The sequence below is a fragment of the Schistocerca serialis genome, chromosome 1 (genome assembly GCF_023864345.2).
Source record: "Schistocerca serialis cubense isolate TAMUIC-IGC-003099 chromosome 1, iqSchSeri2.2, whole genome shotgun sequence".
Taxonomy (NCBI): Eukaryota; Metazoa; Arthropoda; class Insecta; order Orthoptera; family Acrididae; genus Schistocerca; species Schistocerca serialis.
Genome location: NC_064638.1, coordinates 147,761,835 through 147,774,146, shown reverse-complemented (window position 1 = coordinate 147,774,146; position 12,312 = coordinate 147,761,835). Strand labels below are relative to the sequence as shown.

The window sequence follows — 12,312 nt, the reverse complement described above, 5'->3', positions numbered from 1 at the left end:
GGCAGGTATAAGAATTGCCAGCGGAAAGTAGGTGGCTGGACTTCAATATGTCTGAGTATGTACAGGCACACAGGAAAGGCTCATGCGACGTCCCGACTCTCTGCAGACGTAGAGTAGCGCATCAGGAAGGGTACACTTGGCAAGTGTTGATTTGAGCGAGCACACCGCCAGATTAAAGCCAGTCAGCCTCTGTGGCCTAATGGATAAGGCATCGGTCTCCTAAACCGGGGATTGTGGGTTCGAGTCCCACCAGAGGTACACGTTTTACTCACTGGGGCAAAATCAGTCTCACCACATACAGGTGTAATAGTTGAGAAAGTTGGTGTTTGTGAGTGCTTACAGGTATCACAGGTATGACGACGATATGAAAATTCACACTTACTGACAACCTGAAACGAAACGATGGCCATTATCAATCGACCTGTTAGCTGCGGAAGTGTTTCAAAGCGTGATGGCGCTGTGAAAGGAAACGCTATTTTAAAATTACTTGTTGGTAAACGGTATGACCCATATGAATAGTCACTTACCTGTCTTGTGTGCAGGACTTACAGTTCAGAAAGGGAATAGCCTAAGACGGCAGGTATAAGAATTGCCAGCGGAAAGTAGGTGGCTGGACTTCAATATGTCTGAGTATGTACAGGCACACAGGAAAGGCTCATGCGACGTCCCGACTCTCTGCAGACGTAGAGTAGCGCATCAGGAAGGGTACACTTGGCAAGTGTTGATTTGAGCGAGCACACCGCCAGATTAAAGCCAGTCAGCCTCTGTGGCCTAATGGATAAGGCATCGGTCTCCTAAACCGGGGATTGTGGGTTCGAGTCCCACCAGAGGTACACGTTTTACTCACTGGGGCAAAATCAGTCTCACCACATACAGGTGTAATAGTTGAGAAAGTTGGTGTTTGTGAGTGCTTACAGGTATCACAGGTATGACGACGATATGAAAATTCACACTTACTGACAACCTGAAACGAAACGATGGCCATTATCAATCGACCTGTTAGCTGCGGAAGTGTTTCAAAGCGTGATGGCGCTGTGAAAGGAAACGCTATTTTAAAATTACTTGTTGGTAAACGGTATGACCCATATGAATAGTCACTTACCTGTCTTGTGTGCAGGACTTACAGTTCAGAAAGGGAATAGCCTAAGACGGCAGGTATAAGAATTGCCAGCGGAAAGTAGGTGGCTGGACTTCAATATGTCTGAGTATGTACAGGCACACAGGAAAGGCTCATGCGACGTCCCGACTCTCTGCAGACGTAGAGTAGCGCATCAGGAAGGGTACACTTGGCAAGTGTTGATTTGAGCGAGCACACCGCCAGCTTAAAGCCAGTCAGCCTCTGTGGCCTAATGGATAAGGCATCGGTCTCCTAAACCGGGGATTGTGGGTTCGAGTCCCACCAGAGGTACACGTTTTACTCACTGGGGCAAAATCAGTCTCACCACATACAGGTGTAATAGTTGAGAAAGTTGGTGTTTGTGAGTGCTTACAGGTATCACAGGTATGACGACGATATGAAAATTCACACTTACTGACAACCTGAAACGAAACGATGGCCATTATCAATCGACCTGTTAGCTGCGGAAGTGTTTCAAAGCGTGATGGCGCTGTGAAAGGAAACGCTATTTTAAAATTACTTGTTGGTAAACGGTATGACCCATATGAATAGTCACTTACCTGTCTTGTGTGCAGGACTTACAGTTCAGAAAGGGAATAGCCTAAGACGGCAGGTATAAGAATTGCCAGCGGAAAGTAGGTGGCTGGACTTCAATATGTCTGAGTATGTACAGGCACACAGGAAAGGCTCATGCGACGTCCCGACTCTCTGCAGACGTAGAGTAGCGCATCAGGAAGGGTACACTTGGCAAGTGTTGATTTGAGCGAGCACACCGCCAGATTAAAGCCAGTCAGCCTCTGTGGCCTAATGGATAAGGCATCGGTCTCCTAAACCGGGGATTGTGGGTTCGAGTCCCACCAGAGGTACACGTTTTACTCACTGGGGCAAAATCAGTCTCACCACATACAGGTGTAATAGTTGAGAAAGTTGGTGTTTGTGAGTGCTTACAGGTATCACAGGTATGACGACGATATGAAAATTCACACTTACTGACAACCTGAAACGAAACGATGGCCATTATCAATCGACCTGTTAGCTGCGGAAGTGTTTCAAAGCGTGATGGCGCTGTGAAAGGAAACGCTATTTTAAAATTACTTGTTGGTAAACGGTATGACCCATATGAATAGTCACTTACCTGTCTTGTGTGCAGGACTTACAGTTCAGAAAGGGAATAGCCTAAGACGGCAGGTATAAGAATTGCCAGCGGAAAGTAGGTGGCTGGACTTCAATATGTCTGAGTATGTACAGGCACACAGGAAAGGCTCATGCGACGTCCCGACTCTCTGCAGACGTAGAGTAGCGCATCAGGAAGGGTACACTTGGCAAGTGTTGATTTGAGCGAGCACACCGCCAGATTAAAGCCAGTCAGCCTCTGTGGCCTAATGGATAAGGCATCGGTCTCCTAAACCGGGGATTGTGGGTTCGAGTCCCACCAGAGGTACACGTTTTACTCACTGGGGCAAAATCAGTCTCACCACATACAGGTGTAATAGTTGAGAAAGTTGGTGTTTGTGAGTGCTTACAGGTATCACAGGTATGACGACGATATGAAAATTCACACTTACTGACAACCTGAAACGAAACGATGGCCATTATCAATCGACCTGTTAGCTGCGGAAGTGTTTCAAAGCGTGATGGCGCTGTGAAAGGAAACGCTATTTTAAAATTACTTGTTGGTAAACGGTATGACCCATATGAATAGTCACTTACCTGTCTTGTGTGCAGGACTTACAGTTCAGAAAGGGAATAGCCTAAGACGGCAGGTATAAGAATTGCCAGCGGAAAGTAGGTGGCTGGACTTCAATATGTCTGAGTATGTACAGGCACACAGGAAAGGCTCATGCGACGTCCCGACTCTCTGCAGACGTAGAGTAGCGCATCAGGAAGGGTACACTTGGCAAGTGTTGATTTGAGCGAGCACACCGCCAGCTTAAAGCCAGTCAGCCTCTGTGGCCTAATGGATAAGGCATCGGTCTCCTAAACCGGGGATTGTGGGTTCGAGTCCCACCAGAGGTACACGTTTTACTCACTGGGGCAAAATCAGTCTCACCACATACAGGTGTAATAGTTGAGAAAGTTGGTGTTTGTGAGTGCTTACAGGTATCACAGGTATGACGACGATATGAAAATTCACACTTACTGACAACCTGAAACGAAACGATGGCCATTATCAATCGACCTGTTAGCTGCGGAAGTGTTTCAAAGCGTGATGGCGCTGTGAAAGGAAACGCTATTTTAAAATTACTTGTTGGTAAACGGTATGACCCATATGAATAGTCACTTACCTGTCTTGTGTGCAGGACTTACAGTTCAGAAAGGGAATAGCCTAAGACGGCAGGTATAAGAATTGCCAGCGGAAAGTAGGTGGCTGGACTTCAATATGTCTGAGTATGTACAGGCACACAGGAAAGGCTCATGCGACGTCCCGACTCTCTGCAGACGTAGAGTAGCGCATCAGGAAGGGTACACTTGGCAAGTGTTGATTTGAGCGAGCACACCGCCAGATTAAAGCCAGTCAGCCTCTGTGGCCTAATGGATAAGGCATCGGTCTCCTAAACCGGGGATTGTGGGTTCGAGTCCCACCAGAGGTACACGTTTTACTCACTGGGGCAAAATCAGTCTCACCACATACAGGTGTAATAGTTGAGAAAGTTGGTGTTTGTGAGTGCTTACAGGTATCACAGGTATGACGACGATATGAAAATTCACACTTACTGACAACCTGAAACGAAACGATGGCCATTATCAATCGACCTGTTAGCTGCGGAAGTGTTTCAAAGCGTGATGGCGCTGTGAAAGGAAACGCTATTTTAAAATTACTTGTTGGTAAACGGTATGACCCATATGAATAGTCACTTACCTGTCTTGTGTGCAGGACTTACAGTTCAGAAAGGGAATAGCCTAAGACGGCAGGTATAAGAATTGCCAGCGGAAAGTAGGTGGCTGGACTTCAATATGTCTGAGTATGTACAGGCACACAGGAAAGGCTCATGCGACGTCCCGACTCTCTGCAGACGTAGAGTAGCGCATCAGGAAGGGTACACTTGGCAAGTGTTGATTTGAGCGAGCACACCGCCAGCTTAAAGCCAGTCAGCCTCTGTGGCCTAATGGATAAGGCATCGGTCTCCTAAACCGGGGATTGTGGGTTCGAGTCCCACCAGAGGTACACGTTTTACTCACTGGGGCAAAATCAGTCTCACCACATACAGGTGTAATAGTTGAGAAAGTTGGTGTTTGTGAGTGCTTACAGGTATCACAGGTATGACGACGATATGAAAATTCACACTTACTGACAACCTGAAACGAAACGATGGCCATTATCAATCGACCTGTTAGCTGCGGAAGTGTTTCAAAGCGTGATGGCGCTGTGAAAGGAAACGCTATTTTAAAATTACTTGTTGGTAAACGGTATGACCCATATGAATAGTCACTTACCTGTCTTGTGTGCAGGACTTACAGTTCAGAAAGGGAATAGCCTAAGACGGCAGGTATAAGAATTGCCAGCGGAAAGTAGGTGGCTGGACTTCAATATGTCTGAGTATGTACAGGCACACAGGAAAGGCTCATGCGACGTCCCGACTCTCTGCAGACGTAGAGTAGCGCATCAGGAAGGGTACACTTGGCAAGTGTTGATTTGAGCGAGCACACCGCCAGATTAAAGCCAGTCAGCCTCTGTGGCCTAATGGATAAGGCATCGGTCTCCTAAACCGGGGATTGTGGGTTCGAGTCCCACCAGAGGTACACGTTTTACTCACTGGGGCAAAATCAGTCTCACCACATACAGGTGTAATAGTTGAGAAAGTTGGTGTTTGTGAGTGCTTACAGGTATCACAGGTATGACGACGATATGAAAATTCACACTTACTGACAACCTGAAACGAAACGATGGCCATTATCAATCGACCTGTTAGCTGCGGAAGTGTTTCAAAGCGTGATGGCGCTGTGAAAGGAAACGCTATTTTAAAATTACTTGTTGGTAAACGGTATGACCCATATGAATAGTCACTTACCTGTCTTGTGTGCAGGACTTACAGTTCAGAAAGGGAATAGCCTAAGACGGCAGGTATAAGAATTGCCAGCGGAAAGTAGGTGGCTGGACTTCAATATGTCTGAGTATGTACAGGCACACAGGAAAGGCTCATGCGACGTCCCGACTCTCTGCAGACGTAGAGTAGCGCATCAGGAAGGGTACACTTGGCAAGTGTTGATTTGAGCGAGCACACCGCCAGCTTAAAGCCAGTCAGCCTCTGTGGCCTAATGGATAAGGCATCGGTCTCCTAAACCGGGGATTGTGGGTTCGAGTCCCACCAGAGGTACACGTTTTACTCACTGGGGCAAAATCAGTCTCACCACATACAGGTGTAATAGTTGAGAAAGTTGGTGTTTGTGAGTGCTTACAGGTATCACAGGTATGACGACGATATGAAAATTCACACTTACTGACAACCTGAAACGAAACGATGGCCATTATCAATCGACCTGTTAGCTGCGGAAGTGTTTCAAAGCGTGATGGCGCTGTGAAAGGAAACGCTATTTTAAAATTACTTGTTGGTAAACGGTATGACCCATATGAATAGTCACTTACCTGTCTTGTGTGCAGGACTTACAGTTCAGAAAGGGAATAGCCTAAGACGGCAGGTATAAGAATTGCCAGCGGAAAGTAGGTGGCTGGACTTCAATATGTCTGAGTATGTACAGGCACACAGGAAAGGCTCATGCGACGTCCCGACTCTCTGCAGACGTAGAGTAGCGCATCAGGAAGGGTACACTTGGCAAGTGTTGATTTGAGCGAGCACACCGCCAGCTTAAAGCCAGTCAGCCTCTGTGGCCTAATGGATAAGGCATCGGTCTCCTAAACCGGGGATTGTGGGTTCGAGTCCCACCAGAGGTACACGTTTTACTCACTGGGGCAAAATCAGTCTCACCACATACAGGTGTAATAGTTGAGAAAGTTGGTGTTTGTGAGTGCTTACAGGTATCACAGGTATGACGACGATATGAAAATTCACACTTACTGACAACCTGAAACGAAACGATGGCCATTATCAATCGACCTGTTAGCTGCGGAAGTGTTTCAAAGCGTGATGGCGCTGTGAAAGGAAACGCTATTTTAAAATTACTTGTTGGTAAACGGTATGACCCATATGAATAGTCACTTACCTGTCTTGTGTGCAGGACTTACAGTTCAGAAAGGGAATAGCCTAAGACGGCAGGTATAAGAATTGCCAGCGGAAAGTAGGTGGCTGGACTTCAATATGTCTGAGTATGTACAGGCACACAGGAAAGGCTCATGCGACGTCCCGACTCTCTGCAGACGTAGAGTAGCGCATCAGGAAGGGTACACTTGGCAAGTGTTGATTTGAGCGAGCACACCGCCAGATTAAAGCCAGTCAGCCTCTGTGGCCTAATGGATAAGGCATCGGTCTCCTAAACCGGGGATTGTGGGTTCGAGTCCCACCAGAGGTACACGTTTTACTCACTGGGGCAAAATCAGTCTCACCACATACAGGTGTAATAGTTGAGAAAGTTGGTGTTTGTGAGTGCTTACAGGTATCACAGGTATGACGACGATATGAAAATTCACACTTACTGACAACCTGAAACGAAACGATGGCCATTATCAATCGACCTGTTAGCTGCGGAAGTGTTTCAAAGCGTGATGGCGCTGTGAAAGGAAACGCTATTTTAAAATTACTTGTTGGTAAACGGTATGACCCATATGAATAGTCACTTACCTGTCTTGTGTGCAGGACTTACAGTTCAGAAAGGGAATAGCCTAAGACGGCAGGTATAAGAATTGCCAGCGGAAAGTAGGTGGCTGGACTTCAATATGTCTGAGTATGTACAGGCACACAGGAAAGGCTCATGCGACGTCCCGACTCTCTGCAGACGTAGAGTAGCGCATCAGGAAGGGTACACTTGGCAAGTGTTGATTTGAGCGAGCACACCGCCAGCTTAAAGCCAGTCAGCCTCTGTGGCCTAATGGATAAGGCATCGGTCTCCTAAACCGGGGATTGTGGGTTCGAGTCCCACCAGAGGTACACGTTTTACTCACTGGGGCAAAATCAGTCTCACCACATACAGGTGTAATAGTTGAGAAAGTTGGTGTTTGTGAGTGCTTACAGGTATCACAGGTATGACGACGATATGAAAATTCACACTTACTGACAACCTGAAACGAAACGATGGCCATTATCAATCGACCTGTTAGCTGCGGAAGTGTTTCAAAGCGTGATGGCGCTGTGAAAGGAAACGCTATTTTAAAATTACTTGTTGGTAAACGGTATGACCCATATGAATAGTCACTTACCTGTCTTGTGTGCAGGACTTACAGTTCAGAAAGGAATAGCCTAAGACGGCAGGTATAAGAATTGCCAGCGGAAAGTAGGTGGCTGGACTTCAATATGTCTGAGTATGTACAGGCACACAGGAAAGGCTCATGGCGACGTCCCGACTCTCTGCAGACGTAGAGTAGCGCATCAGGAAGGGTACACTTGGCAAGTGTTGATTTGAGCGAGCACACCGCCAGCTTAAAGCCAGTCAGCCTCTGTGGCCTAATGGATAAGGCATCGGTCTCCTAAACCGGGGATTGTGGGTTCGAGTCCCACCAGAGGTACACGTTTTACTCACTGGGGCAAAATCAGTCTCACCACATACAGGTGTAATAGTTGAGAAAGTTGGTGTTTGTGAGTGCTTACAGGTATCACAGGTATGACGACGATATGAAAATTCACACTTACTGACAACCTGAAACGAAACGATGGCCATTATCAATCGACCTGTTAGCTGCGGAAGTGTTTCAAAGCGTGATGGCGCTGTGAAAGGAAACGCTATTTTAAAATTACTTGTTGGTAAACGGTATGACCCATATGAATAGTCACTTACCTGTCTTGTGTGCAGGACTTACAGTTCAGAAAGGGAATAGCCTAAGACGGCAGGTATAAGAATTGCCAGCGGAAAGTAGGTGGCTGGACTTCAATATGTCTGAGTATGTACAGGCACACAGGAAAGGCTCATGCGACGTCCCGACTCTCTGCAGACGTAGAGTAGCGCATCAGGAAGGGTACACTTGGCAAGTGTTGATTTTGAGCGAGCACACCGCCAGCTTAAAGCCAGTCAGCCTCTGTGGCCTAATGGATAAGGCATCGGTCTCCTAAACCGGGGATTGTGGGTTCGAGTCCCACCAGAGGTACACGTTTTACTCACTGGGGCAAAATCAGTCTCACCACATACAGGTGTAATAGTTGAGAAAGTTGGTGTTTGTGAGTGCTTACAGGTATCACAGGTATGACGACGATATGAAAATTCACACTTACTGACAACCTGAAACGAAACGATGGCCATTATCAATCGACCTGTTAGCTGCGGAAGTGTTTCAAAGCGTGATGGCGCTGTGAAAGGAAACGCTATTTTAAAATTACTTGTTGGTAAACGGTATGACCCATATGAATAGTCACTTACCTGTCTTGTGTGCAGGACTTACAGTTCAGAAAGGGAATAGCCTAAGACGGCAGGTATAAGAATTGCCAGCGGAAAGTAGGTGGCTGGACTTCAATATGTCTGAGTATGTACAGGCACACAGGAAAGGCTCATGCGACGTCCCGACTCTCTGCAGACGTAGAGTAGCGCATCAGGAAGGGTACACTTGGCAAGTGTTGATTTGAGCGAGCACACCGCCAGATTAAAGCCAGTCAGCCTCTGTGGCCTAATGGATAAGGCATCGGTCTCCTAAACCGGGGATTGTGGGTTCGAGTCCCACCAGAGGTACACGTTTTACTCACTGGGGCAAAATCAGTCTCACCACATACAGGTGTAATAGTTGAGAAAGTTGGTGTTTGTGAGTGCTTACAGGTATCACAGGTATGACGACGATATGAAAATTCACAACTTACTGACAACCTGAAACGAAACGATGGCCATTATCAATCGACCTGTTAGCTGCGGAAGTGTTTCAAAGCGTGATGGCGCTGTGAAAGGAAACGCTATTTTAAAATTACTTGTTGGTAAACGGTATGACCCATATGAATAGTCACTTACCTGTCTTGTGTGCAGGACTTACAGTTCAGAAAGGGAATAGCCTAAGACGGCAGGTATAAGAATTGCCAGCGGAAAGTAGGTGGCTGGACTTCAATATGTCTGAGTATGTACAGGCACACAGGAAAGGCTCATGCGACGTCCCGACTCTCTGCAGACGTAGAGTAGCGCATCAGGAAGGGTACACTTGGCAAGTGTTGATTTGAGCGAGCACACCGCCAGCTTAAAGCCAGTCAGCCTCTGTGGCCTAATGGATAAGGCATCGGTCTCCTAAACCGGGGATTGTGGGTTCGAGTCCACCAGAGGTACACGTTTTACTCACTGGGGCAAAATCAGTCTCACCACATACAGGTGTAATAGTTGAGAAGTTGGTGTTTGTGAGTGCTTACAGGTATCACAGGTATGACGGACGATATGAAAATTCACACTTACTGACAACCTGAAACGAAACGATGGCCATTATCAATCGACCTGTTAGCTGCGGAAGTGTTTCAAAGCGTGATGGCGCTGTGAAAGGAAACGCTATTTTAAAATTACTTGTTGGTAAACGGTATGACCCATATGAATAGTCACTTACCTGTCTTGTGTGCAGGACTTACAGTTCAGAAAGGGAATAGCCTAAGACGGCAGGTATAAGAATTGCCAGCGGAAAGTAGGTGGCTGGACTTCAATATGTCTGAGTATGTACAGGCACACAGGAAAGGCTCATGCGACGTCCCGACTCTCTGCAGACGTAGAGTAGCGCATCAGGAAGGGTACACTTGGCAAGTGTTGATTTGAGCGAGCACACCGCCAGCTTAAAGCCAGTCAGCCTCTGTGGCCTAATGGATAAGGCATCGGTCTCCTAAACCGGGGATTGTGGGTTCGAGTCCCACCAGAGGTACACGTTTTACTCACTGGGGCAAAATCAGTCTCACCACATACAGGTGTAATAGTTGAGAAAGTTGGTGTTTGTGAGTGCTTACAGGTATCACAGGTATGACGACGATATGAAAATTCACACTTACTGACAACCTGAAACGAAACGATGGCCATTATCAATCGACCTGTTAGCTGCGGAAGTGTTTCAAAGCGTGATGGCGCTGTGAAAGGAAACGCTATTTTAAAATTACTTGTTGGTAAACGGTATGACCCATATGAATAGTCACTTACCTGTCTTGTGTGCAGGACTTACAGTTCAGAAAGGGAATAGCCTAAGACGGCAGGTATAAGAATTGCCAGCGGAAAGTAGGTGGCTGGACTTCAATATGTCTGAGTATGTACAGGCACACAGGAAAGGCTCATGCGACGTCCCGACTCTCTGCAGACGTAGAGTAGCGCATCAGGAAGGGTACACTTGGCAAGTGTTGATTTGAGCGAGCACACCGCCAGATTAAAGCCAGTCAGCCTCTGTGGCCTAATGGATAAGGCATCGGTCTCCTAAACCGGGGATTGTGGGTTCGAGTCCCACCAGAGGTACACGTTTTACTCACTGGGGCAAAATCAGTCTCACCACATACAGGTGTAATAGTTGAGAAAGTTGGTGTTTGTGAGTGCTTACAGGTATCACAGGTATGACGACGATATGAAAATTCACACTTACTGACAACCTGAAACGAAACGATGGCCATTATCAATCGACCTGTTAGCTGCGGAAGTGTTTCAAAGCGTGATGGCGCTGTGAAAGGAAACGCTATTTTAAAATTACTTGTTGGTAAACGGTATGACCCATATGAATAGTCACTTACCTGTCTTGTGTGCAGGACTTACAGTTCAGAAAGGGAATAGCCTAAGACGGCAGGTATAAGAATTGCCAGCGGAAAGTAAGGTGGCTGGACTTCAATATGTCTGAGTATGTACAGGCACACAGGAAAGGCTCATGCGACGTCCCGACTCTCTGCAGACGTAGAGTAGCGCATCAGGAAGGGTACACTTGGCAAGTGTTGATTTGAGCGAGCACACCGCCAGCTTAAAGCCAGTCAGCCCTCTGTGGCCTAATGGATAAGGCATCGGTCTCCTAAACCGGGGATTGTGGGTTCGAGTCCCACCAGAGGTACACGTTTTACTCACTGGGGCAAAATCAGTCTCACCACATACAGGTGTAATAGTTGAGAAAGTTGGTGTTTGTGAGTGCTTACAGGTATCACAGGTATGACGACGATATGAAAATTCACACTTACTGACAACCTGAAACGAAACGATGGCCATTATCAATCGACCTGTTAGCTGCGGAAGTGTTTCAAAGCGTGATGGCGCTGTGAAAGGAAACGCTATTTTAAAATTACTTGTTGGTAAACGGTATGACCCATATGAATAGTCACTTACCTGTCTTGTGTGCAGGACTTACAGTTCAGAAAGGGAATAGCCTAAGACGGCAGGTATAAGAATTGCCAGCGGAAAGTAGGTGGCTGGACTTCAATATGTCTGAGTATGTACAGGCACACAGGAAAGGCTCATGCGACGTCCCGACTCTCTGCAGACGTAGAGTAGCGCATCAGGAAGGGTACACTTGGCAAGTGTTGATTTGAGCGAGCACACCGCCAGCTTAAAGCCAGTCAGCCTCTGTGGCCTAATGGATAAGGCATCGGTCTCCTAAACCGGGGATTGTGGGTTCGAGTCCCACCAGAGGTACACGTTTACTCACTGGGGCAAAATCAGTCTCACCACATACAGGTGTAATAGTTGAGAAAGTTGGTGTTTGTGAGTGCTTACAGGTATCACAGGTATGACGACGATATGAAAATTCACACTTACTGACAACCTGAAACGAAACGATGGCCATTATCAATCGACCTGTAGCTGCGGAAGTGTTTCAAAGCGTGATGGCGCTGTGAAAGGAAACGCTATTTTAAAATTACTTGTTGGTAAACGGTATGACCCATATGAAATAGTCACTTACCTGTCTTGTGTGCAGGACTTACAGTTCAGAAAGGGAATAGCCTAAGACGGCAGGTATAAGAATTGCCAGCGGAAAGTAGGTGGCTGGACTTCAATATGTCTGAGTATGTACAGGCACACAGGAAAGGCTCATGCGACGTCCCGACTCTCTGCAGACGTAGAGTAGCGCATCAGGAAGGGTACACTTGGCAAGTGTTGATTTGAGCGAGCACACCGCCAGCTTAAAGCCAGTCAGCCTCTGTGGCCTAATGGATAAGGCATCGGTCTCCTAAACCGGGGATTGT

At 47.0% G+C, this 12,312-nt stretch overlaps 20 non-coding genes across 20 annotated transcripts; all 20 read left to right on the top strand.

Annotated features, from left to right (window-relative positions):
• The first annotated feature begins 185 nt into the window (after positions 1-185).
• Positions 186-258, top strand: Trnar-ccu (transfer RNA arginine (anticodon CCU)). The gene has a single exon. It is a non-coding gene; the product is annotated as a tRNA-Arg (tRNA).
• Positions 259-760: 502 nt separating this feature from the next.
• Positions 761-833, top strand: Trnar-ccu (transfer RNA arginine (anticodon CCU)). The gene has a single exon. It is a non-coding gene; the product is annotated as a tRNA-Arg (tRNA).
• Positions 834-1,335: 502 nt separating this feature from the next.
• On the top strand, positions 1,336-1,408 carry Trnar-ccu (transfer RNA arginine (anticodon CCU)). Its single transcript has one exon. It is a non-coding gene; the product is annotated as a tRNA-Arg (tRNA).
• A 502-nt stretch (positions 1,409-1,910) lies between these two features.
• Positions 1,911-1,983, top strand: Trnar-ccu (transfer RNA arginine (anticodon CCU)). The gene has a single exon. It is a non-coding gene; the product is annotated as a tRNA-Arg (tRNA).
• Positions 1,984-2,485: 502 nt separating this feature from the next.
• Trnar-ccu (transfer RNA arginine (anticodon CCU)) lies at positions 2,486-2,558 on the top strand. Its single transcript has one exon. It is a non-coding gene; the product is annotated as a tRNA-Arg (tRNA).
• Positions 2,559-3,060: 502 nt separating this feature from the next.
• Positions 3,061-3,133, top strand: Trnar-ccu (transfer RNA arginine (anticodon CCU)). The gene has a single exon. It is a non-coding gene; the product is annotated as a tRNA-Arg (tRNA).
• A 502-nt stretch (positions 3,134-3,635) lies between these two features.
• On the top strand, positions 3,636-3,708 carry Trnar-ccu (transfer RNA arginine (anticodon CCU)). Its single transcript has one exon. It is a non-coding gene; the product is annotated as a tRNA-Arg (tRNA).
• A 502-nt stretch (positions 3,709-4,210) lies between these two features.
• Positions 4,211-4,283, top strand: Trnar-ccu (transfer RNA arginine (anticodon CCU)). The gene has a single exon. It is a non-coding gene; the product is annotated as a tRNA-Arg (tRNA).
• A 502-nt stretch (positions 4,284-4,785) lies between these two features.
• On the top strand, positions 4,786-4,858 carry Trnar-ccu (transfer RNA arginine (anticodon CCU)). Its single transcript has one exon. It is a non-coding gene; the product is annotated as a tRNA-Arg (tRNA).
• Positions 4,859-5,360: 502 nt separating this feature from the next.
• On the top strand, positions 5,361-5,433 carry Trnar-ccu (transfer RNA arginine (anticodon CCU)). The gene has a single exon. It is a non-coding gene; the product is annotated as a tRNA-Arg (tRNA).
• Positions 5,434-5,935: 502 nt separating this feature from the next.
• Positions 5,936-6,008, top strand: Trnar-ccu (transfer RNA arginine (anticodon CCU)). Its single transcript has one exon. It is a non-coding gene; the product is annotated as a tRNA-Arg (tRNA).
• A 502-nt stretch (positions 6,009-6,510) lies between these two features.
• Positions 6,511-6,583, top strand: Trnar-ccu (transfer RNA arginine (anticodon CCU)). The gene has a single exon. It is a non-coding gene; the product is annotated as a tRNA-Arg (tRNA).
• A 502-nt stretch (positions 6,584-7,085) lies between these two features.
• Positions 7,086-7,158, top strand: Trnar-ccu (transfer RNA arginine (anticodon CCU)). The gene has a single exon. It is a non-coding gene; the product is annotated as a tRNA-Arg (tRNA).
• A 502-nt stretch (positions 7,159-7,660) lies between these two features.
• Positions 7,661-7,733, top strand: Trnar-ccu (transfer RNA arginine (anticodon CCU)). The gene has a single exon. It is a non-coding gene; the product is annotated as a tRNA-Arg (tRNA).
• A 503-nt stretch (positions 7,734-8,236) lies between these two features.
• On the top strand, positions 8,237-8,309 carry Trnar-ccu (transfer RNA arginine (anticodon CCU)). The gene has a single exon. It is a non-coding gene; the product is annotated as a tRNA-Arg (tRNA).
• A 502-nt stretch (positions 8,310-8,811) lies between these two features.
• Positions 8,812-8,884, top strand: Trnar-ccu (transfer RNA arginine (anticodon CCU)). Its single transcript has one exon. It is a non-coding gene; the product is annotated as a tRNA-Arg (tRNA).
• Positions 8,885-9,961: 1,077 nt separating this feature from the next.
• On the top strand, positions 9,962-10,034 carry Trnar-ccu (transfer RNA arginine (anticodon CCU)). The gene has a single exon. It is a non-coding gene; the product is annotated as a tRNA-Arg (tRNA).
• A 502-nt stretch (positions 10,035-10,536) lies between these two features.
• Trnar-ccu (transfer RNA arginine (anticodon CCU)) lies at positions 10,537-10,609 on the top strand. The gene has a single exon. It is a non-coding gene; the product is annotated as a tRNA-Arg (tRNA).
• A 503-nt stretch (positions 10,610-11,112) lies between these two features.
• Positions 11,113-11,186, top strand: Trnar-ccu (transfer RNA arginine (anticodon CCU)). The gene has a single exon. It is a non-coding gene; the product is annotated as a tRNA-Arg (tRNA).
• A 502-nt stretch (positions 11,187-11,688) lies between these two features.
• On the top strand, positions 11,689-11,761 carry Trnar-ccu (transfer RNA arginine (anticodon CCU)). Its single transcript has one exon. It is a non-coding gene; the product is annotated as a tRNA-Arg (tRNA).
• Positions 11,762-12,312: the final 551 nt, after the last annotated feature.